This window comes from Pangasianodon hypophthalmus, chromosome 21 (genome assembly GCF_027358585.1).
Source record: "Pangasianodon hypophthalmus isolate fPanHyp1 chromosome 21, fPanHyp1.pri, whole genome shotgun sequence".
In the NCBI taxonomy this organism is placed as follows: domain Eukaryota; kingdom Metazoa; phylum Chordata; class Actinopteri; order Siluriformes; family Pangasiidae; genus Pangasianodon; species Pangasianodon hypophthalmus.
Window position 1 is genome coordinate 9,256,988 of NC_069730.1, and position 22,400 is coordinate 9,279,387.

A 22,400-nucleotide genomic window follows, 5' to 3' on the forward strand; every position below is an offset into this window, starting at 1 on the left:
TAAAAGGGAGAGCCAGAAGCTAACACGGACATGAGGGCACCCTGGGACATAAGGCAGCCAGCCACTCCACCGTTGACAAACCTGAGTGAACGTGTGAGAGTGGGGGGGGCGACAGCATCCAAACATCCCAGTTCACCACAACACTCTATGCCTGTGAAACCCTCCAGACCTGCCCCTGTACCTAAGAAAACTATTCACAAAAGGCTTGACTAAACAAATATGTTTTCAGCCTAGACTTAAACACTGAGACTGTGTCTGAGCCCCGAACACTAAGTGGAAGGCTGTTCCATAACTGTGGGGCTTTGTAAGAGAAAGCTCTACCCCCAGCTGTAGCCCGCATTATTCGAGGTACCAACAAATAGCCTGCACCTTTTGATCTGAGTAGGCGTGATGGATCATAAAAGACCAAAAGTTCGCTCAGGTACTGTGGCGCGAGACCATTTAGTGCTTTATAGGTCAATAGTAGTATTTTATAATCAATACGAAATTTGATTGGGAGCCAATGCAATGTGGATAAGATAGGAGTGATGTGGTCATATCTTCTGGTTCTAGTAAGGACTCTCGCTGCTGCATTCTGGACTAACTGGAGCTTGTTTATGCACCTACTGGAACATCCAGACAGTAAGGCATTACAATAATCCAACCTAGAGGTAACAAAAGCATGAACTAATTTTTCTGCATCGTGTAGTGACAATATATTTCTTATTTTAGCAATATTTCTGAGATCAAAGAAAGCAATCCTAGTTATATTATCTACATGAGCTTCAAAAGAAAGACTAGAGTCGATAATCACACCAAGGTCTTTTACTGCTGCACATGATGAAACAGAAAGGTCATCCAGAGTTATTATGTAATCAGAAAGCTTACTTCTAGCTGCATGTGGTCCTAGTACAAGTACTTCTGTCTTGTCCGAATTAAGTAAGAGAAAGTTAATAAGCATCCAGTTTCTAATGTCTTGTACACATTCCTCAACTTTATTAAGCTGGTGTCTGTCATCTGGCTTTGCTGAAACATACAACTGTGTGCCATCAGTGTAACAGTGGAAGCTAATACCATGCTTACGGATAATTTTACCCAGAGGTAGCATATATAGAGAAAAGAGCAGTGGGCCTAAAACAGAGCCTTGCGGGACACCAAACTTTACCTTAGCATGAGAAGAGAAGTCACCATTTACATTTACAAACTGATAACGATCAGTCAAATAAGACCTGAGCCAGGAAAGGGCTGTTCCCTTAATGCCTACTACATTTTCTAGTCTATTGAGGAGAATAGCATGATCAATAGTATCAAAAGCTGCACTAAGGTCAAGCAGCACCAGCAAGGTGCTGCTTGACCTTAGTGCAGCTGTACATAAACTGACTGTACATAAACAGACATGTGCGCGCACACACACACGCACACACACACACACAGCCCAGGGTCCACATGTCTGGCATTTTCTGAGTAGTTTTTGGTAGGCTAGGCCCAAATGTATTAATTAGAAAAATAAATCAACATACAGTTTTCACTTTTGACCAGAATAAAAGTCCTAATGCAGACAATAGAGTTGCAAGTACAAGTGCTTGGTGCCCCAATAATAAGAAAAAAAATAAGAAGAAAAATCCTAATGAAAACAATAGGGTAAAAATCCTAACAAAAAAAAAAGCCCCATAAAAATAGAAAGAGGACAAAAGGCCTCCTCTCCAATGCCATTTTCATTCTTAATAATCCACCTGCACATTCATGAGTTTTTCTGTGAAAAAACTAGCTAATTAATTACACAAAATATACAAAAAAGACAAAAACAGACAAAACACAGGAGCTACTGTAGCTGGCAGCCACTCAGGGCAGCACCAGAAGTACTATGTCCCAAAGAGACATTCTCCAAAGAGAAATTATCATAGGCACTATACACAGTGAATGCAGGGCAGATTTAATAAAGCATATGGTAAGCAGTTAATGGGTCCAAACACTTTCGTCCTTTGTAACTTATTATTAGGAGCCAAGCACCGAAGTTTCATAGGCACCCTATGAACCCTCCTCTTATTAAGAGGCAACAATTTTCTCTCAGATTTTTATTTTTTTTTGCCTGATGGTTTGTCCGTAATGTAAAAATTAATTAGGGTAGTGTGTATTTATCCCTTTGGGACGAAGCACTGTTGGTCCCAATGGGTTCTAGTCTTCTGATGTTATGTTACATTATACACTCACTGTCTAATTTATTCGGAACACCTGTACAGCTGCACATTCATGCAGTTATCTAATCAGCCAATCATGTGGCATTAGCGCAATGCAAAAAAATCATGCAAGATACAGGTCAAGAGCTTCAGGTAACATTCACATAAAACATCAGAACGGGGAAAAATTTGACATCTCTGTGATTTTGACCATGGCATGGTTGTTGGTACCAGAAGGGCTGGTTTGAGTATTTCAGAAACTGCTGATCTCCTGGGAATTTCACACACACTAGTCACTACAGTTTACATAGAATGGTGTGAAAAACAAAAAAAGATTGAGTGAGCTACAGTTCTGTGGGTGGAAATGCCTTGTTGATAAGAGAGGTCAGAGGAAAATGGCCAGATTGGTTCGAGCTGATAGGTAGTCTACAGTAATTCCCAGGAGATCAGCAGTTTCTGAAATACTCAAACCATCCCATCTAGTTACCTGACAGTCTGGTTACCTGACATTACTTGAAGCTCTTGACCTGTATCTACATGACTGTATGCACTGTGCTGCTGCCACATGATTGGCTGATTAGATAAATGTAAAGATATTCCTAATAAAGTGGATGGTGAATGTAAGGTACTGCAAGATGTTATGGTACTGCAAGACTGTAAGCTAATGCAAGACTAGGTTAAAGTGAGAATATAAGTTATTGTGAGAAGAAGTTACTGTGAGACTAGAGGTGGGTGATCTGGCAAAATATCATATCATAATTTTTTTCAGGTTGGATCATGATCCATGCTCTTATCACACTTTTTTGTATTTAAGTTACTGAACAGAGCATCCCAGAGCAACTATATTCCCTACTGATGAAAATATAGCTCAAAAAAGAGTTGTACAGTCCGGTCTGTAAGTATTTGGACAGTAACACAATTTTGTAATTTTGCCTCTGTACACCATCACAATGGATTTGAAATGAAGCAGTGAAGATGCGATTGAAGTGTAGACTTTCAGCTTTAATTCAAGGGGTTTAACAAAATTATTGCATTAACCGGAGTCCCTCCATTATCACAGATAGAAAGTTTAGGAGTGGCCAAATCAACAATTTGGTACATTCTTAAAAAGAAGGAATGCACTAGCTGTGACATATAGTGGTTCTTACCTGTAGCTGGTGTTCCGGTACCTTATCATCTGGCCCATACCCTGTAAGTGAAGAACAAAACAAAGGAAGTAAAAAGTAAAAAAGACAGTGTGGTCTGATGTTTAAGTGTAAGCCTAAACAGCTAAACAAAGGGAAATTTTACAAAGTGTCAGAAGAAGACAATGGTTGAAGCCTCCAAATGGTTTGAGTTTCTAAGGAAACATTGCAGTGAATTGGCAGAATTGGATCCAAAATTTCAAGGTATATCTCATAGCTAGTGAAATTTCTGAGAAGTTGGAAAAGGTAAAATTTACTACATTTTTTAACGTTGCTGGGGTGAAACACTAAAGCTAATTAATACCATGGATTTTGATGAGAAAGAAGTTGATGAGACACTGAAAGAAAAGTTAAAGCAATGCTGTGGACCATGGAAGAATTTAACATATCTATGACACGTTCTTCACTAGAGCACTGCGACCAACTGAAACAATCGATGCCTATGTGACTGACTTGGAAAATAAGTCCAAAGAATGGGAGTTTGCACAGCTAACAGATTCGCTGATTCAATATTGCATTGTGGCGTGAACAATGATCAAATTAGAGCTAAACTCTTAAGAGAACCTGACCTTGACTTAAGTAAAGACTTGAACATCTGTCATGCCAGTGAAGCCACAAAAAGCCAGATTAAATCTCTTCATGAGGAAATAGAAGTGACCGTAAACAAAATCTGCAAGATGAAGCTAAGAAGCCACATGAGAGTGGTGCTGCTACGAACGGAGGGGCAAAGAAAGAAAATTAATGTACTAGATGCGGTTACAGGCACGAACCTAGAAAGTGTCCAGCCTATGGCCAAATATGCAGATTGTGTCGCAGAAATAATCACTTCCGTTGGATGTGCAAAATGCAAAAACAGAAAGACAGGCCAATGTTAACTGAGAGAAAAGTTCATTAAGTGGATTACACAGAAATGCTCATAGGCACCACTGAAGAAAAGCAGAGTGGAGAGGAAAATGCGTTCCAGATGGGCACAGTAGCCGCTGCCACAGGAGTCGAAAAAGACAGATAGACAGAAACACTGAAAGTAAATAAAACACTTACTTTTAAACTGGATACAGAAGCAGAGTGCAACGTACTTTCTTTAAAAGACTTCAGGTGTTGCAGGGAAAACTGTACCGATGCTCAAAACAAACTGCACTTTTGTTGCGTATTCTGGCCACAAGATGGAGCCAAAGGGTACAATGCTTGTGTGCCGGTATAAAAACAATAAAGCTGGGCTTGAATTCCAGATCAAATTCAGATTCCAGAGTGATTCACCTGCCATTCTCGGAAGATCGGCCTGTACTGAATTAGGACTGGTCCACAGAATCTACAAAGTAGACTGTGAATAAAAATTCAGAGATCCTGAAAAAGTTTGATGATGTCTTTATTGGCTTGGGGTGCATACCAGGGTTACACCATATCAAGATGTCTTCCAGAGGTCTTCCAGAAGTGCATTGCTCAGAGACTTGAGGAACTAGCGGGAATAGTAAATATCATGGATGACATACTTGTGTGTGGTGATAGTGTGGAACAACATGATAAAAGACCCAAAGGGCTTCTGGAGCGAGTCAGGAGCATAAATCTGAAATTAAGCCGAGACAAATGCAAGATCAGAATGTCAGAAATAAAGTACATAGGACATGTCCCGAGTGGAGAGGGTTTGAAGCCAGACCAAGATAAAATCAAAACAATGTTGTATTTTGTATCTGTATGCTGTAGCATTAATATTTCCTAAGGTGTCAAGCCCAAACCTGATCCATCATGACAATGTGCACAAAGTGAGCTCTGTGAAGACATGGTTTGCCAAGCCTGGAGTGGAAGAACTCAAGTGGCCTGCACAGAGCCCTGACCTCAACCCCACTGAACACCTTTGGGACGAACTGGAACACCGACTGCACCCAGGCCTCTTCGTCTGACATCAGTGCCTGACCTTGCTAATGCCCTTGTGGCTGAGTGGACAAATCCTCACAGCCACACTACAAAATCTATTGGAAAGCCTTCACAGAAGAGTGGAGTTTGTTATAACAGCAAAGGGAGGACTAAATCTGGAATGGGATGTTCAAAAAGCACATATGGATGTGATGGCCAGGTGTCCACACACTTTTGGCCATATAGTGTATATATACACAACTTTACATGGAACCTAACAGACACCATAACACCATAACAGAAACACCATAGGTACCTTTTCAAACAAATTTTAATAAAATGCACTTCCTAAGAAAATGTAAATCATTATTATTAAAATGACAGTATTCAATCACAGATAGCATATTTTAAAAATGTTAATAACATTAACATTTTAAAGGTGCATTAGGCTCCACCCCCAGAAGCTATGGTCACTTGTAGAGTTCAACTAGAGTTAGCATTAGCAAGAACTATGATGACATTTCTTTCAAGTGCACTGGGCCATTCAGCTGCTTGAAATTACAAAAAAAAAAAAAAAAGGACAATGAAAACAATCTGCCATTTTCATAAATCAGTATTAGCCGAATTTTACATGTGTGTAGTATTATAGCATAGATATGCTATAATACTACACACGTAAAATTCGGCTAATACTGATTTATTAGCCAAATTTTACATGTGTGTTGTATTATAGCATAGATATGCTATAATACTACACACATGTAAAATTCGGCTAACATTGTTAGCTGCACTGGATCAACTATTCAAACAATTCAAAGAATCTATCTTCATCTCCTTCACCAGTAATAAATTACTAGATGTTGGAAAAGTGCTGCTAATGTTTATTTTGCTTTTTTTTTTTTTTTTTTGTTAAACGCACAACGCGTTTTTTTTTTTGCCAGGGTAACTATCTGGTTGTACTGGGTGCCTACTGGATTCATACTGAGATCGTGGTGGCATGATATCTTCAACAAAATAGACTTCATTTGTAAACTATAATGAACTTTCGTGGTTACACAATTGCATTTTTTGACCATAGAGTATACAGTTTAGAAGAGAATTATTTATAATCACACTATCCGTTGTCACCCAGATGAAGATGGGTTCCCTTTAGAGTCTGTTTCTCTTACGTTTTCTTCCTCATATCATCTCGGGGAGTTTTTCCTTGCCACCGTTGCCACTGACTTGCTCATTAGGGATAAAATTGTAAATTTAAAATTTATATCCTGAATTTATATATTTCTGTAAAGCTGCTTTGTGACAATGTCCATTGTTAAAAGTGCTATACATTACAATAAAATTGAATTGAATTGTAACCAGCAGATAAACTGATTAGATTTTGGAATTGATCCAAACAGCGTCGAGGTCACAGCGAGATCAAATGTCTGAGATACTTTTTCTTCAATAGCAACAAGAAGGACTAGACTTGATGGCAGTGGAGGCATCCCTGTCAAAGCCATTGGCAATGAGTTCTACTTGTTTATCATGTTCTATATATTTGCCAGGTTATTTGTACTAGTAAGAATAAAAAAAAACTACTATTGCACCTTGAAAAAAAACAATTTTGGTCAAACCCCATTTTTCATTTTAGTTTTCCCTCCCCCAGAATTCAAAGGCTTTTTCAGCCCACCTCTTGTATATTACCTGATATTTTACCTGTAATTGGTGTTCATTTGGCATGTGATATGTAGGTATACCGATATAAAATTGTAAAAAGATCTGACATGTACATAATATAAGTTGAATGAAGTACTAAGCTCAGTACTTTTTCTGTACTATAAAGTGACGACCCTAATGAATTACCAAAATAAATGATGGAATAGTTCTAGGTTCTAGGTTCAGTCAGTGCTCCTTGAACAATGGTACCTTTCTTTTAACTTGGCCTGCTTTTTATAAAACTTGCCATAATATGGCATAAATCACAGAATGCGTTATTTCCACATATGAAGGATAAGGGCCAAGTTTATTTTATAAGTATTCTAGCAGTTTTTCTTACCTATCCATTGACACAGCTGTTTTATTTGATTTATCCTGTTTGAAAAGTCAATCAGATACTGTTATATCACAAACTGAGATTAGACTGTACTGTTATCATACCATCATTTTTTTAAATATTATTCCACCTCTAATACATATCTTGTACTTTTTGCTGGCCATGTTACTATCTTAGTATTGAAGTGTTTCTCTAAAAGGCATGGTTGTAAATGACAATTGTGGACTGTAGATGTTAATTTATGGACTTATCTAACTCTGTCTCTCTCACGTTTTAGTAGATAAATGTTTTCAGGATTTGAAATCCTAATATTATCTATAGACCTCTCATTTGCTTACACACTTTGATGAAGCACTTGACCATTGCAGACTTTGGGGACATGCACACACTCCATGCACTGACTATTTAAAAGTCAATCTGAGGCAGCAGCAAAGTGCAGCAAAAAGACAAGCACAATAAAACACTTGAGAGACACTTGTGAAATAAAATTTCATGCACACACTATATTTCAGTAGGTAAGATATTTTTAATGCTTTACAGGAATAAGAGCTATTTCTTTAATGACTTTTTGTTAGAGTTGGCTCTAACAAGAATTCTCTCTTCTCTCTTTAATTTGTGTCTGTTTCTTATTCCCTTTCTTGCCCTGAATTTACATTAGATGTGACATGTAAGCGTCACATCATGCACCATGTCAACCGTCACATCTACCTTCATGCCAAGTCCTCAGTCCATTTGAGATATTTTACATAAATGTGCCCCACCCCCTATTGATTTCCATTTGGGAGAAAGTGGCAGCTGAGCAGCTCTGTTGGGGGGGTGGAGCCTATTTCCACTGCTTGAAAAGCAGTGAAATTCAGTTCATGGCAATGTTGAAAGAGTTTTTCTCTACAATATTTTAATTTACTAAAATTAAGACAAATTCAACACTAATGTTATTAGAGTTGATTATTAGAAACTCAGCACCAGAAGTTTCTTACTGTGTCAAGGACCAATTAAAAACTGTTTTGTCATTATTCTTAATCCAGTGCAAATAGAAAATCTACCCTGCCATGAGATACACTATAATGCTAAACGTATGTGGACACCTGACCATCACACCCAATATATGGTTCTTAAACATCTCATTTCAATACCACGGGCTCCAAGTTGGTCAGTGTGGAGTTGGTCTGTCCTTTGCTGCTATAACAGCCTCCACTCTTCCACTACATTTTTGAACATGGCTGTCAGGATTTGCCCATTCAGCCAAAAGTGCATTAGTGAGGTAGGGCACTGATGTTGGGCAAGACGGCCCGGTTGGTATTCCAGTTCATCCCAAAGGTGTTCAGTGGTGTTGAGGTCAGGGCTCTGTGCAGGCCACTCTTGTTCTTCCACACCAACCTTGGCAAACCATGTCTTTATGGTCCTCGCTTTGTGCACAGGGGCATTGTCATGCTAGAACAGGTTTTGACTAGGCTCCTTAGTCTTATTGAAAGATAGAGTGACCTTCTAGACAATTGTGTGTGTGGAGGAAGGGAGCAGTACACTTTTTAACACAAGCTAAAGTTCATCTACTTGTAGAAGATTCGACTATGCCACCTGGGGGATTTTCACCCAGGAAATAGAGAGAAACCCTAAAGTTTATTATTAGGTCACACAGGTTCGCTTCTCTTATAAAAAAAAAAAAAAAAAAAAAAAGGTAGGCAGGAAACGTAGGTATCATATAAAAATACAAAATTTATTCACAATGAATTCAACAAGATAGAAAAATTGCTTAAAATAGCCACAATGATAAAGTGCCACTCCTAGACGCTTGCTCTCAAATAACAGTTCAGTAAACAAAAATAGACCAACCTACAGGGCTGAGGTTACCCACAGGAGTGATCACCAGCCCTATTTATCCAAAAAACACACTTCCACACACCACACCATGCACTCAGATCACACACCCAAACACTTCAAAAAGTGTCCCGCGGCAAACGTTGAAGCAGCCACCACCACCCTTGGAACCCCAGCTCCTGAAAGAAAATCGAAAACAAAATAGATAAATCTTATAACAGAAATCAGTCAAATGAAATTACAGTATACAAATACAAATATTCAAAAAAAAAGGGAAGAAAAACAAACTCAATTCAAACTACGAGGAAAACAGGACTCGTAGGGAGCGACCACGTAGTCTGTACGCCAGCTCCAATAATCAAATAGACGATCCTACACCCCGAGATAAAACAAATAAATTAAATAAACTAAAAATAAAAAGAAACCAGACAGCAGCAGCAATTCCCTTTTATTAGTTGCGAGGTAACAGCATTCTTGCAGCGCGGCAGCAAAAAAATGACCGAGCTGCAACACTAATCGCCCAGAACAAAAGGGAGAATCCTGCGGCAAATACGAATAACAAAACACAAAACAGCGTTACTAATAATTACATGATCATCCACTAAAATCCCCACTCGTAACCACATGCAAAACACTTAGCAACGAGGACAAATTGTCTTTTTGATCCATTCACAGGCCAGGATACACAGCCTTCCTATAACCCGCTGCTAAACTGAAGTACAGGGAACTGCACATTACTCAAACTGACCGCCAAACTGTCAAACGCCAAGCGAAGCTAGATCTGTTTGCTACAAAACAGCTTTAACTCACATACCTGAAAGGAGGGCAGTCATCAAATCCACTATTTGAAGCAACCGAAGGAGACACGCACAGATGAAAAGACAAGCTAGGATGCAACAAACGAATTGTTAGTGCCACACAAACAGTAATTAAAAAGGTCAGCGAGCTGCTACGTGCTAGCAGCACATACCTGAAACCATCGTCAATAAACAGAAAGGGGAGGATCCGGACGTGACGCTTCACAGGCTGCAACCAACCCGCTCTAAAATAGGAAGCACTTGTCACTGATTGGTGGTCGCAAGTGTCAATCACCACCACTTACCTCATTCATACTGTCACATGTGCTTCCAACTTTGTAGCAACAAAGTTGTGTTTAGTTACTCTGTAACTCTGCAACTCTGTCACTACAGTTCTGTGTGTCACTGTGGAATATCATTGTACAATATCATTGTATCTGGCAGCTTGACTAGGGATATTGAGCAGAGCTGGGCAAAGGATGATGAATATTCTTATCTCTCAGTAGGAGGAAAAGTTTGAGTGTGTTAGAAAGTTTTTGACTGAGTGAACAAGAGTCGAGAGAGTACAGAAGTCCAGAAAGACCATGAGTTTTTTTTTCTTGTGATCAAGATAACAACAGTTGTTTTCTTGAGATCACAAATGTTTCTTGTGATCTCAAGATCGTAACTTATTTTTCTAGTAATAAAATTTTTCCAAGAAGTAGCATACTAGCATTACATCATTGTGGCCAGTATATACTGTCATATGTTGCTATTATGGCAATTCTACAGTAATTACTTCCTATTTCCGAAGATTTTGATCACCATGTCATGTGAGCCACAAACTATTTAGGCGGCATCTCTCTGCCTAATGTTCCGGTCCCTCAGATGGCTGGCAACGAAACCAACCACCATTCAGGATCACTATAGTGTCCACAACAGTATAGTTGCAAGTTTCTAAGTCACCTTCTCAAGTGATGGACACTAATCTGGAATGTAAGGATAGATAGATAGATAGATAGATAGATAGATAGATAGATAGATATAGATAGATATAGATATCTAAAGATGTATTTTATTGATCTCAAAGGGCAAATTTGGGAAAAGACAAACTCAACTCAGGATCGACCCCCAGAACCCTAGACGTGTAACAATACCACTAAACAGATGCACAGCATGTATGGCTAATCATACATTTTGATATAAAATAAGTTGTTTTCTTAAGAAAGCAGCTTTTCATGGCCTTTGTAAACTTCTGTAAAATAGAGAGAGATTGGAGACTTTCTCAGAGTTGCTAGAGTTCTTGCATTGCATTGCACTGATTTACCAGTCTAGTGGGAAGTGTTGTGGTGTTATAATAAAATCCATGTCGGGGATTATTATTTACACACTCGCTGCTTTATCTTATGTACATCTAGAAGATTTAAAAGCGACATTCACTAGATGGCACGTCAGATCCTAAACATCCTAGTCCATCTGGTTTCCACATGGAACTGGAAGATGTTTAACGATTTTATGCACAGCAATGTCAGATAAACTGATGAATTCTGTCTCTCTCAAAACTTTCCACTGTCGTCATGATTTTTGGTATGGGCTGCATCTCAAATTGAAAACTCTAACCTTACCTTCAAAAGTATTTTCTTGTCTAGAAAATCCAGAAGACTGCAAGCAGACCTTTGAAGGCAACATGAAAGGTCTTCAAAAGTTACACAGTGGTCTAGAATAGTACATAAGTATGCAATTTGAGACACAAAGCTAGTTTGTTTCGTGGAGGTAGCTTAATGGGGAAATTTGTCCAATTTTTGCTACACTACACTAGTGCAGTGTCAAGACAGTGAAAAAGACTAAAATAGCACATATTAATTTAAACATGGCTTGTCTGAATGTGACTCCCAGCAATATTTCAAAATATTAGCACACAAAACCTGATTATGATATTTCTAATATTAATTTGTAAAATAAGTGAATGAAATAAAGAGGAGATTGTAAGTTTCTCTCACTACCCCATTTGTAAGTCATGTGTGGTCATGACCCCTAGTTTGGGAACCTCTGCTCTAGATTCTGTTAGCTTATTGTTTGTACTGCCCCTCATACATGTTTTTTAAACCCCTTCCTGCAGAATTTATTTTTTAAACATACAACATATGCAGATTCTTTGGAAATTTTTATTACTTAAAATGTATTACTTTTATTACATATGCTTTGTTAATATTTGGTGGCACGGCCTTTTATTTGCTTGAATCAAATGCTTGATAGCCTTCCACAAGCGGGACTTACATCTGCTTCATAATCCTTGGTGTATTTTGTGACCTAGACAGTCTAAAACCTCTTCTTGCTCTCAGAAGCATCTGTCAGACGACAAGCGCAGCTAGTGGGTCAGCTAAACTGTTCAAGGAGTGCATTACCAGCACATGTTTAGGCCATACTAACAACCTTGACTTTGTGTGAACACTGTGCCTGCTGATCCCTTAAGAGTCTCCAGCTCATGCTAGCACACCAACCCAGTGTGCTATTGTCAGGAAGTCGCCGTTCCTGAGGAAGGTAGCTGGGGTGACCAGCTTGATGCTGTTTCCCCATTATTGAGCAAGATGGACAACAGCCTTGGGGCTGCTCACTGTGTCACTGTAGAAGACAGGTCAGAAGACTCATCAGCGGATGAGTCTGTCGGCCTTACTTCTGAAGAGGATGAGGTCCACATAGAGCCTTTTGCTCTCTTGTCACAGGCTGCAAAGCCCATAGCGGGAGGAAGTGAAGGCAGTAGCACTGACAGGCCTCCTCAACTGAGTGGATGGGCAGCTGAAAAGCTCAGTGGTGGGAGCCCACCGCTTCTTGTTATGAGGGGAAACGTTGCCGAAAGCCAAATAGAGACACCAGCTAGCTAGCTAGAGCGATAGAGCAATTGCTTTATTAATCCCAGAGGGAAAGTCACACATTACAAAAGCAGCAAAAAAGTGTGTTTGCAAGTAAGAATTAATCCAGAGTAATAAAATTAACATAATCAATAAAGATTATAAATAGTAGTAAAAATATACAAAAATATATTTAGAATCTTTACGGAATACATTTATTTTATTGAAAAATGTTCAGTGATTTCATGCACATTGATGGTAAGCATATTGATGAGCTCTGTCCCTCTTTCAAACTTTCTGCCGTCATTATGATTCTGCGTGTCATGATGTGTCATGGGCTAAGTTTCAAATAGGAATCTCTTACATGTATTTACTAATCTAGAAATTCCACAAAACTGGTACAAAAGATAGACCTTTCTGTAGGTTTGAAGGTTTAAAGGTTTTGAAAATTCAAATACTGACTGTAATAAGAAAACCGATTATTGTTAGTACGGTCTAGAATACCACATAAGTGATTTGAGACATAACACTGGTTTATTTAGCAGAGGTAGATGAGTGTCAGGGTAGTGAAAAAAAAAACAAAAATAAAACAAAAAAAAGCATGTACACTCTTCATTTAAATGTAGCTTGATTAAGTGCGACTCCCAGTAACTTTTAAAACTGATTTTTAAAATAAATGAAACGAAAGAGAAGCTTGTAAGGATGTCTCACATGTGACCTCATTTGGTTTGAGACCCTTGGTCTAAGAGGTGTGTATGATTGTGTACCCGGAAATGAGAGCAAACTCACTAAAAACAATCTGAAGCATGCATCATTACATGATTGACAGAATTGCACATTTTAACACAATTTATATAATTGCGGATTTAATTTTGTTTAACTGTGCTTCAGTATGTTGCTGCTTTATACTGCTGAATACAGACACATACAGAAAATGCTTCCAAAATGCTTTCGGTGAGAAAGGATTTATAATTAATCACGCAAGGTTTCCTACTCCCATGTTGCCTTCTATTTATTTATTTATTTATTGAACTTTAATAAGAACAAAACATAGTTTACATATAAGAGTACGTATAACCATACATGTCAGGGGTAAAACGAAAAGAGGAAAAGAGAAAACAAGAAAAGGAGGGGGAAAAAAAAGAAAAAGAGCAAGAAAAGACAGGCATTTTACATAAAAAAATTGTATCTATTAAACACCTGTATAGTTTTCATTGCTTTCAAGTTTTTGCTTTTGGATATTGTCTCTAAATATATTTAGATTGAATACTTTTCGATTGAAGAAGGGAGCATAAGAAAATATTATTACAACCAGAACTTGTGAAATCCTTACCCTGCAACATAATACAAGAAGTAAATTCTTCAACTGTACGTAAAGAATAATTATTACTACATTCTAATAGTCTCAAAATTTCCTTGGGTATTGCATGTAAAACCAAACAATATTGGATAGGATCGACTACAAAGTTATATATATGACCAAATCCAGTAAAATTGTATAAAACACCATCCTTTTTGATCAGCTGTTTAACCCAAATAATTCTGTTATCTGTTGGTGTGCAATCGTGGGTTAGCAGGGTGAAGAGCTGGGGGCTGAGAACACATCCTTGTGGTGCCCCTGTGTTCAGTGTAATAGTGCTGGATGTGTTGTTGCCAACTCGAACTGCCTGTGGTCTTCCGGTGGGAAAGTCCAGCAGCCAATTGCACAGGGAGGTGTTGATGCCAAGCCGGTCCAGTTTCTGTATTAACTGCTATGGGATGATGGTGTTAAATGCAGAACTGAAATCCAGAAACAGAATTCTCAAATAAGCGTCTTTTGTTTCCAAGTGAGAGAGAGCTGAGTGGAGAGCAGTGGAGATTGCATCATCGGTGGACCAGTTGGCCTGATATGTGAACTGGAAGGGGTCAAGAGAGGGGGGGATGATGGCTTTGATGTGTTGCATGACTATCCGCTCAAAGCACTTCATGACAATGGGGGTCAGAGCAACAGGACAGTAGTCATTAAAGCTGGATGGGGATGGTTTCTTAGGGACTGGTATAATTGTGGTAGTTTTGAAGCATGTGGGGACAACAGCCTGGCTCAGGGAGATGTTGAAGATGTCTGTGAAGACATCTTTGAGCTCTTCTGCACAGTCCTTCAGCACCCGACCCGGTATGTTGTCTGAACCAGCTGCTTTCCGGGCGTTGATCTTAGAGAAGCATCTCTTCACGCTGGCTGGAAAATTACACAGAACCTGGTCGTCAAGAGAAGGTGGAGTCTTTTGGTCAAGAGAAGGTGGAGTCTTTTGTGCAGGCGTGGTGTTGTGTGCTTCAAAACGTGCAAAGAAATTATTGAGTTCATTTAGCAGAGAAATGTCATTATCGCAGGTCTGTGGTGGGGGTTTGTAGTCAGTGATGGTTTGGATTCCCTGCCACAGGCTCCTTGTGTCCCTGCTGTCTTTTTAAAGCTGTGGGTTATCCTCCTGGCGTATTGTCTTTTGGCCTTTTTGATGCCACAGGACAGGTTGGCCCTAGCTGTTCTCAGGTCGTCGTCATCGCCAGCCCTAAAGGCAGCATTTCGTGCCTTCAGCAGGTTATGGACCTCTCCTGTCAGCCATGGTTTCTGATTTGATCGGGTGGTGATGGTCCTGGTTACAGTTACATCATCAATGCATTTGGTGATGTAGGCAGTGACTGTCTCAGTATATTCCTGAACGTCAGTGTGCTGGTTGTAGGTGGCTGCCTGTTTAAACAGGTCCCAGTCTGTGGTGGCAAAACAGTCTTGAAGTGATGAGGAGGCACCTTCTGGCCATACACGAACCTGTCTTTGAGCTGGTTTGGTGACTTTCACCCTTGGTCTGTATGCTGGCATTAGCATAACAGTAGTGTGGTCAGAAAAGCCTAGGGGGGGAAGGGGGGAGGCTTTGTATGCTCCTCTGTGGGTTGGGTAAACCACATCCAAAATATTGTTTCCCCGTGTTGGAAAATCAATGTGCTGATATAATTTTGGTAACACTGATCTAGGGTCTGCGTGGTTAAAATCTCCAACCAGGATGAGAAATCCATCCGGGTGTGTTGTCTGTTGCTCACTGATGGCATGGTACAGTGCGCTGATTTATATATAATTTATCTAACTCAGCCTGCAGATTCATTAACAAATTAGAATTCCTGTCAGTATTATTATCAGTAATGTTACAAATAGCTTTAATAATTTCCTCTTCCTTTGATTTATTAGACTTTGCAACTTCTTTGCCTTTTTTAACTGCACTAAGTCTAATCTGAAACTTGTTTGTTTAGCTTGATTCCAATTTGTTTGTATTATCTTCTTAATTTCATGTTTAAAACGATCAATTTCCAATAATCTATTATTGAGTTTCCAATAAGTCTTAGAGCCTTTAAAAGAAGTTTCGTTATTCCATTTAATGAGAAGATAAATCATTTTGTGATCAGACAATATTGATGGTTCAATGGACACTCTTTGTATTTTGTTCTAACGAATTAGAAATTAACCACAAGTCGATTCTTGACTGTTTAGATTTATCCCTATTATTCCATGTGCACTCTTTCACAAGTGGGTGTTTATATCTCCATATATCAATTAACACCAAAATTTTCACAAAATGTAGATAGCTCTGAATCAGTTGTAGATGGTCTAATTGGAATAGGAATTCTATCTATCTTAACATCTGGGACAATATTAAAGTCCCCACCTAGAATAATTTCAATATCATGAAATCTTTCTCTTACCTTATTAATCTCATTTTCAATATCAGAGAACAAATCAACATTATATTTTTTAATATTTGAGGCATATACAGTACCTAACGAATACATTTTCCCATCCAAGGATACTGTTAGAATTATCCACCTACTCCCACTGTAGACTTTGCTATCAACAATTTTACCTTTAAATGAACCCTTTAAAATTGCAACTCCTGCTGAGTGATTACTCCCAAAAGAATGCCAAATTTCACTGCCCCATTGTGACTTCCAAAAATTCACATCTGAAGAACAAGCATGGGTCTCTTGTAAGAAATAAAAATCTACATTAAATCTCTTGCAATACAAAAAACAGCCTTTCATTTAGTTAAATCTCGAATACCCCTGAGAAACAGAATGATAACGACATGAACTTTTAACTATCACAATTACAGAAGAAAGAGAGAGAAAAAAAAAACTCAGCTAAGGTATATGTAACTCAAAGGGTGCATAATTCCTATTGTATTTTTTTTTTCCTCATTCCCCCTCGACCATTGTCTTTCAATTAGTGCTTATTCTATGGTCAAAAACCATCAGAACCAAACCTTTATTTGGGGAAAATTTCAACGCCATCAGCAAAGGCTCTACTCCCCACAAAAAAAGCTCTACAACCTTTCTCTCTGGCATCTTTCACCATGGGCCACAGGAGTTTTTGTCTCTCCACATCCAGCGCGGTCAAATCCTCTGTAAACCGTAAATGCTGCGCTTGAAGGAATTCACAGTTCTTCACCCTTTTCCAGAGTAGATACCGACCAGACCTGTTCGTAAACTGAATTATCGTTGCTCTTGGGCTTCTGCCGTGTTCTTTCTGACCCAGTCTATGAACAATGTCCACATCGACCTGGCATCTATACTTTAGTTCTGGAGCAACTGAACCGCAGATTCCAATCACCAGATGCTTGAGATCCTCGTCCGTTTTCTCGGGAACACCATGCAGCCTCAAGTTCCATTTCTGCCGATATCTTTCAGCTTCATTGACTTTTCGTTCAAGCTCAGAAACTTTCTGCTCATGTGATTTAGTTATTTCCTTCACAGCTTTCATTTCATCTTTTAAGTTCTTAACTTCATTCAGCGTGAAGTCAATTGACTTTTTCGTTGTTCCAATGCTGAGCGTATTTTCTCTAATCAGATTCTCCAGGTGCCACGAACTCTCATTAATTTTTTTGGATAAGAGAGTGACAATGTTCTCTTGCATCTGAAGAAGCGACGGTTCGTCTTTCACTCTTTTGGGATGAGCTTTTTCTGGCGTGTCATCCATATCTGGCATACGCTGAAGATCTTTCTCGAAGGTGTACGAGTGATCTGCCATCACAATGTCATTACTTGTCCCTTCATCTTGACTTTTTTGTGTCTCTACAAATTCGATGTTTTAGAAGCAGCCTTCTCTTTTCATTTAATCAGAATCAGAATCAGAATGATTCTGCCAGGTACGTTTACACATACAAGGAATTTGTTTTAGTGACAGAAGGTCCACAGTGCAACAGAATGACAGTGACAAGACAAGACACAGACAATAAAAAGAATAATATACAAATATACAAAAAGACAATGTACAAATACCAAAAACACAATATACAAAATAGATAAATTATATATTATATAAATTTGTACGTACAAGTATGTTATGTGCAATTTTGTACGTACAAGTATGTTATGTGCAAAATTGAAAAGTAAATAACTTTGTATTAAGTAAATAAATGTATGATAGTGTTGTGTGCCATGTTTTATTGTCAAGTGTTCATGAGATGGATTGCCTGAGGAAAGAAGCTGTTCCTGTGCCTGGCCGTTCTGGTGCTCAGTGCTCTGTAGAGTCGACCAGACGGCAACAGTTTAAAGAGGGAGTGTGCTGGATGTGAAGGGTCCAGAGTGATTTTGTCCGCCCTTTTGCTCACTCTGGACAAGTACAGTTCTTTTAAGAGTGGGAAGGGGTGTACCAGTGATTCGCTCAGCAGTCCGGACTATCCTCTGTAGTCTTCCGAGATAAGATTTGGTAGCTGAGCTGAACAAGACAGTTATTGAGGTGCAGAGGACGGATTCAATGATGGCAGAGTAGAACTGTTTCAGCAGCTCCTGTGGCAGGTTCAACTTCCTCAGCTGGCAAAGGAAATACAACCTCTGCTGGGCCTTTTTAACAATGGACTCAATGTGAATGTCCCACTTCAGGTCCTGAGAGATAGTGTTGCCCAGGAACCTGAATGACTCCACTATCGTTACAGTGCTGTCCATGATGGTGAATGGAGGGTGAGCAGGGGGGTTCCTCCTGACGTCAACTATCATCTCCACTGTTTTGAGCGTGTTGAGCTCCAGGTTGTTAAGACTGCACCAGACAGCCAGCTCTTTTACCTCCTGTCTGTGGGGTGGGAGTTCAACCTCCCTGGACCACAGCCAGTTCTGTACATCACTCCAAAATGGTTGCACCAAATCACAGCAAAAGGAAACATGCTCTAAATTTTCAATATTTGTATCACAAAAAACACAATTATTCACATCCAAATTAAATTTTAATCTTAAAAATTCGTTAGTAGGATAAATCCCATTTAAAATTTTGAAATTTACCTCCTTAGCTTTAGGAGGGAGAGGAAAAGAAATATAATTTTTCCTAATTTTTTTAATTTCCATGATATCAAATTCTTTGAGCAGTTATTCTCTTCTGATAGGGTTAGGATAATAAGCTTGGATAATAAAATTTTTAATGACACAATTTGTAAATTTTTTGTCACAAAAATTATAACCTTCTAAGGAGAGCTGTCTCAATTCTGGGGAGACTTTGGAGTACAAGATGCCTTCTTTCACCATTAATCTTACAGCAATTGGAATGGCTTTATTCATTCTATTATAAATATTAACCGAACACTGCAGTTGGAATTTTTCACAAAATTCTCCATACAGTAACAAATTTCCATTATCATTCAAGAAGTGGGCCACCACCCAAATCCCTTTGGATTTCCAATCCTCAAAATACACAGACTTTCTGCCAAACTTTATATACCTATTGTTCCAAACTGGAGTGTTGTGTGGTGTGAAGTATGAACAATAGTTTCCAATAGAGCAGCACTTGCTCATGGAAAGCTGAAAGTTTAACTGCTAATGAGGAACACTCAAAATCACATCGTAGAAAAAAATGATACCCCGCAGTTTGTTAAAAATTGCACTGGGGACAATGAACCAAACAGAGTGGCTATTCTGAATGAAGGCTTTTAACAATTTCAATTACAGAACACCATTCATAATATCAAAATCGATCGCATTCACACCACCATCTTCATATTTTTTAATCATATCTTGTTTTCTTATGTAGTGACACTTATTTTTCCAAATAAATTTAAAATAAACCTTATTTATTAATTTGATCATTCTTGTCGATATGGGCAAGGAGAAGGCTGGGTAGATGAGTCTAGACAGACTATTCATTTTAGACAGAAGAACCCTTCCAAAAATTGTGAGATCCCTCTGCAGCCATCTATTCAGAGTGGATTTACATATATCTATGTTATTCAAAACATTTTTATTCTCCATTATTTCTCTATCTTTAGAAATAGTAATTCCAAGATATTTAACTTCCTTCTTAATTTGAATATTAAATAGTGTCAGTAAAGGAAACTCATGTAAAGTTAACATTTCATATCATTTCTTTAGGTTCAAATGAAGCCCTGAAGCTTTAGAAAAAAGGTTAATAGAGTGTAACGCTAGTGGAATTTGTTGTTCATTTTTAAGAAACAGCACTGCGTCGTCAGCAAACTGACTTATAATTATTTGCCTATCCAACACTGTTAAACCCTCAATACCATTATTTTTAATCAATATAGATAATAACTCTGCAACCATTATAAATAACAATGGTGAGCTACCACATCCCTGACGAATTCCCCTATTAATTGGAAATCTTGTGCAGGTACCATGACCAAGAGCTACGGAGCTATTTATTCCTTTATATAACATTTCAATTAAATTTCTGAATCTTACTCCAAAACCAAAATGATATAAAGTTTTCAAAATAAATGGATGTCAAACATCAAATGCTTTATAAAAATCTAAGAAAATAAGAAACCCATCACTGTCATCAAGTAAATCTAAAACCAATCTAATATTATTATGGATTGACCTTCCTCCCAAAAACCCTGATTGTGTCTCACTAATTATGTTAGAAATACCCTTTTTCAGCCTGGCTATAGCCCCTATAGCCCCAGAAAAAAATTTATAATCAGTGTTGAGCAAAGTGATCAGCCTCAAATTGTCTAAAAATCTTTTATCTTTACCAGCCTTGCTTCATACTTTCAATCAACTCTTTCTTGCACTCTGTTAAGGAACTGAATAACAAATTTCTCAAATCTGTCCAAAAAATTTTTTTTAATTACTAGTGAGCCCATCTGTCCCTGGGGATTTGTTTAAAGGCATTCTCTCCACAACTGAATCCAATTCTTCAATCTTAAGATCTGAATCACATAAAACTTTAAGAGAGTCATCAATAGGTGGAATATAGTTCTGGATTTTATCAAAAAGAAGATCAGACTCTGAGGAGAAATCTGAAGAATAAAGTTTGGAATAAAACTGAAACGCTTCTTTTTCAGTTTTTCCAAAATCTTTGCATTCCTCTTCTTGGATCAATAAACTACTGATAGAGTTCCTTTGTTGCCTATTTTTTTTCTAAATTACTAAAATAAGAAGAGTTTTTTTCGCCTTCTTCTATCCATTTGGCACACGATCCTATAAAAGAACCCTGTGCCCTCTCGAGATACAAATGATCTAATTTATTCTGCAGCTCCATCATCTTATCATTTTCAAAATTATTTAAAACAGGTTTATTACACAAATTAAATCCCTTTCTTGCTCCCTTTTTTCTTTGTTTAATTTCTTAGAAAAACTTATAGAGAAATCTCTAATTTTAAATTTTAGAAATTCCCATTTACTTGCATTACAATCAAAAGAATCATTTATCACTATACCCTATATTAATTCCTTAATTTTATTGCAGAATTCTTCATTCTTCAAAAGAAAGGCATTAAACTTCCAATAACCTTTGTTTCTAAATTGATAAAATTTTGGTTCTCTAACGATATCTATAAAGCAGTGATCTGTTAGCGGAGCTTTAGAAATTGTAGATTGTGAAACATATTTTAGAATATTGTCACTAACCATCCAATAATCAATTCTAGACTTGCTCTCCCCATTAGGTTTAAACCATGAAAAACAATCAACCTCAGGATTTAAATATCGCCAAAACATCATTCAAATTATTTTCTGATTTCAAAAAGTCGACACTCACATTAAGCCGCCCCTTGTTAAGTCTAGGGGGCCATCTATCTTTCCACTCGTCTGGAACCATATTCCAGTCCCCTCCTACTAAAATATTTTCAGATGGGTAAAGCACTTTAGCTTCTGAGATCATATTAGAAATCTCTTCTACTAATTGGTTTTGAACTGCATTGTTGAAGCACATTAATTAAAATGAAAAAAAAGAACATCAAATTTCAGTACCACCATCAACCAGTGACCGCTTCCATCAGCTTTATAAGTGATTGCTTCTCCAGGACATTTGTTGAAGCATATTGCAACTCCTCCAGAATGATTAGAACCATGGCTGAAAAAAATCTTGTCACCCCATTGATTGGTCCAAAAAAGAAGTATCCAAATCAGAAGAATGAGTCTCTTGTAGAAACACACAATGAGCTTTCTGTCCTTTACAAAATTAAAAAAAAAACACTTTTCTTTTAACAGTATCTTTTAAGCCCCTAACATTCAGAGAACCAAATACAATTTTGTCCGTAATCATTAACACTAGAACAGAAAAAAATTGAAAAAGAGAACTAGTAAATAAAAACACAAATTGAACCACCTCTTGTACACTCACACTCAGTCCCTCTGAACCGTAGCTTACAGATAGAGCTCCAGTGTCCCACCGAAAGGTTTCCAACTACCAACTTTCGTCGGTCTTCCAAATCCTCTCTCGGAAACATCTCGCCGAATCGAACTCCTTCTGTTTTACAGACCGGTGAATTTTT

General features: G+C 38.1%; 1 protein-coding gene and 1 long non-coding RNA gene across 13 annotated transcripts in view; one reads left to right on the plus strand and one right to left on the minus strand.

Annotated features, from left to right (window-relative positions):
- The window catches only part of LOC113543049 (neuropilin-1a), a 136,900-nt gene that overhangs the window by 14,303 nt on the left and 100,197 nt on the right, over positions 1-22,400 (plus strand). The gene's annotated exons all lie outside the window — the stretch shown is intronic.
- The window catches only part of LOC113543052 (uncharacterized), a 33,217-nt gene continuing 11,597 nt past the window's right edge, over positions 781-22,400 (minus strand). Inside the window, exon 3 of the long non-coding RNA XR_003404384.3 lies at positions 781-3,345. This is a non-coding gene — a long non-coding RNA (uncharacterized LOC113543052). The remainder of the gene's footprint in view (positions 3,346-22,400) is intronic.